This window comes from Rosa rugosa, chromosome 3 (genome assembly GCF_958449725.1).
Source record: "Rosa rugosa chromosome 3, drRosRugo1.1, whole genome shotgun sequence".
In the NCBI taxonomy this organism is placed as follows: Eukaryota; Viridiplantae; Streptophyta; class Magnoliopsida; order Rosales; family Rosaceae; genus Rosa; species Rosa rugosa.
The window spans coordinates 13,417,478-13,421,109 of NC_084822.1; the positions used below are offsets into that span (position 1 = coordinate 13,417,478).

At 39.6% G+C, this 3,632-nt stretch overlaps 1 long non-coding RNA gene across 1 annotated transcript; it reads right to left on the reverse strand.

Annotated features, from left to right (window-relative positions):
- Positions 1 to 2,165: 2,165 nt before the first annotated feature.
- LOC133736919 (uncharacterized) lies at positions 2,166 to 2,616 on the reverse strand. Its single transcript, XR_009859769.1, has 3 exons — positions 2,510 to 2,616; positions 2,332 to 2,386; positions 2,166 to 2,235 (listed from the first exon to the last, which is right to left on the reverse strand). It is a non-coding gene; the product is annotated as an uncharacterized LOC133736919 (long non-coding RNA).
- Positions 2,617 to 3,632: the final 1,016 nt, after the last annotated feature.

The following is a 3,632-nucleotide window of genomic DNA, read 5'->3' on the forward strand; positions in this document are numbered from 1 at the left end:
GCCACCGTCGGCCGTTTAAGTAACTCTTGCGGCAAACTCTCTTTGATCTGATCTGGGGAGAAGAAACCTGAATCAGATCTCAACTCCCACCCCCGTTCCAAAACCTGAACTTTGCCGGAAGTCTCCGTCAAACTCAACTTCAGTAGCGCTCGGATTGGGCGGAGTCGCCCGACTCTCGGTGCTTCCCGGGCAACGCTGCATCTTTTTCTCCCCATTAAACAAAGGAGCCACGATCATAAAGGATCTGAAAGGAAGAGGTTACCACAGGCCTAGGTGAGAACCATGACCTGATACAGGGCACGAGTTTAGTCGTGCGCGACAGAACAGACACCGAAGGCGGTACCAGAATAGTACTCCATCAATGATGAAGGAAGGTACATAGAGACCAGAGACGGCTCTCTCCCAACTCTAGCGGAGCTAAGCTGCTAAGTATTTTCATGGGTAAGTCTAAATCATTGTTCCACTTGTTCCTGGTAGGGTTAGCTCTTTAATGATACGAACCTTGACAAAATCATTACATATACTTCTATTGTCAAAGTCCAAGATATTATCCTAAGTTTCCCTGACGAGTTAGTCATAGAGACGGTATGGAAAGCCAGTGAAATACTTTTAATATAAAGTTATAAACCCAAATTTGCAACAAATTCAAAAAACTTTAATTATAGGAGAGGCCCCGTCATGATCACTAAGAACCATCATTGCCCGATCAAAACTCCATTTACCATTAAACTTGGGAAATAGTTGACGTCGCCCTTACTGGTAAACGAGAAGAGGAATCATCGTCTTTCTTGTTCTTGTACACGAATCTTGCCCAAGTGTTTCCAAAAATCTTAAAAAGTCCCCATGAAATCGTTGTTTCTACATAATTATTAGTGGATAAACAATCTTCAGTAGACCACAATCAACAGTATCACACACAACTACCTAGCTTGGCCAAGTCGGGATACCGAGCCGTCAGCATCCGGTAATAACAAGCGTTATGTAGTTGAAAGCTTTGCAAATGTTTAGTCGTCCCATCATAAAGTAAAGGTCATTTAAAAACAAAAACCCCTTTGCTTTTGAGATTGCCGAGATCCACCTGTGTTGTTGACATCTGACCAGCGCCCGATCATCCCCGTAGTAGATGCCGTGAAAAAAGTGCTTAGAGAACTGTAACCATATAGCAAATAGTATTTCGAGAGAGAAGAATTTGTTCTAAGGAAGAGTACGTACTCCTGATCATGCTAAATAATTAGATCACATCATTACATATGACCTTAGTTAGAACCTAATCAAAAGGTTAAATTTACTGAAAATTGATAATTCGGATTTTAATTCAAAATGTAAATCAAACCATTTTCTTATGGATGGTTCTAGTTGGACTTTAATCTTTTTTCAATTGTTATTGTATTTTGTCAACTTATATGAAAAGACAAATGAGGTCAAAGAGAGCAAAAAAGGGATTTTGTCCTTTTACACTAATTATAGGGATTTTTTTTCTCATTCACTTATTTTTTTGGGAAAATGTCCATTTACCCAAATTTAAGCTACACTAACCTCATTTACACAAACATCTTAGGGGTGGGCATATGCCGGGCCGGGTCGGGTTAGGGCCCAAACTGTTTTCGACCCGGATTCTTCGGTTGGGCCAAAATCCAAACCGCAACCGATTTTTTTTTTTGTGGGCCGGTTTTTCGGTTGACCTGGATTTCCGGTTAGGGCCGGTTCGGTTATGGGCTTTCTAAATACTAGCCCAGTTTTTAGGAAAAAAAAAAAAAGGGGCTACAAATTTTCTAAGGCCCAATATTGAAGATTTCCATATTTTTCAACCTGTTTCAATGACTACAAGTCTACAACTTTTAATGGCCCAATTTCCAGAGAAGAAAAATGAGCTTCAAAGAATCAAAGTTCTAACACAAACAACTTGTTAGTCACGTACTGAGCAAATGATCAACATATGATAGATCAAGTTATCAACCTAATGACTCACTGACACACAAAGAACAAAGCATAATCACCATACCAACATGCATATTACTAATCCAGAACCAGAAGCAAGCAACCAAGCAATACAAATCCAAAACAGTTCCGAACCACTTAAGTTTACAGACCAACTAATCCAAAGTTCAAGACCATAAGCTTAAGTTGGAAAGAAATTCAAAAAAAAAAAAAAAGTTAAGAACATAAGCAACACTTCAGCTTGGCTTTCTCCTCTTCATTCTTCAGCTTGACTACTTCCCTTCCATCGACCATAATCTGTAAACAAAGCATATTAGCAACTGTAAGAGACAGGCAGAGCTGCAGCAAAATAATCCAGCAATAAACTAATCTAATTAACTTTGTATTTTGTACCAAGCAGATCTGCAGAATCACTCCTCAATATCCGAAAGATTGGTAATTCCAACATCTAGCAGCACAAACATGAAAACAATGTTAGAACAAAAACTAACATATTTGAGCAAAAGTGAAAAGTTTACAGATTTGAACAAAAGTTACACTTAAAAGAAGAAAACTTAAAACAAAATTTTACCTTGCTCAAGTTTCTCCAATTCACCGTAGACCTCAAGTTCAGTTTTGGTTGGCTCTTTGAATAGAGACTTCCCGGCAGCCCTTAACCAATCCAAGCAACACACAAGGTACTCAACCATTCTAGGAGTCAAGCTGGCCCTAAAAGGATCCACCACTCGGCTGCCAAGGCTAAAAGCACTCTCTGAAGCCACTGTGGATGCAGGGACAGCAAACACATCTCGTGCAATTTGAGACAAGATTAAATATCGAGGTGCATTTTCTTTCCACTACTCTAAGATCTGGAACTTAGGATTAGAAGGGTCTTTAGCAGCCTCCAAAACATTACCCCTATTTTCAATGCTATCAAAAGTCAAGTACCTCTGTTTCTTAGCAGGTATGTATAGCGGACACTTCTTGCACTGATAAAGCATATGGGTTTTCATGCTTGACGTCCCATTAGACTTGGAGTGGCAAGCATAAGTTTGTGGGTAATAGTTGCACTTCGCTAGGGGTTTGGCCATTAGAGTCCCATCTGAATTCTTCATCTTCGTGAAGTGCTCCTAAGCCACAGACTTGTTCTTCCTCTTCGATGCTGATTCCAGTCCAGGAGCATCGGTACCAGTAGTAGAGTCAGTCGGTTGATCTGAGATAAGGGCAGCAGGACCAAGTGGAACTGAAACAATCGCACCAGCAGCAGTAGGGTTTATTTCTGAAGTAGGGAATGAGGGTACTGAAGTCCCTATGCTTGATGCAGCCTCTACGCTTGTGGGAGTAGGAGTCATAATGTTTGAATTCCCTTCCATCATCTGAACAAAGCATATTGGAAGTTTAGAAGTTTAGAACTATGTTTATTAGCAACAACACAACCAATTTTGATATATGTATGCACTGTGAAATGAATCGAAAAATATCGAACAATCGACAACATTTCTTAACAGAATGCTTATCAGGAACAACACAAGCTATAAATCAAAACCCAGGCTTATCAGCAACACACAACAACACAGTATAAACTATAAAGCAACATAGTCAATAGTTCAATAGTCAAAACCCAGTCTCAAAACCTATAAATCTAAACCAGTAAAACCACATCAACATAGTCAAAAGTCAAAACACAAGTCAAAATCCAATATAAATGTGCATCG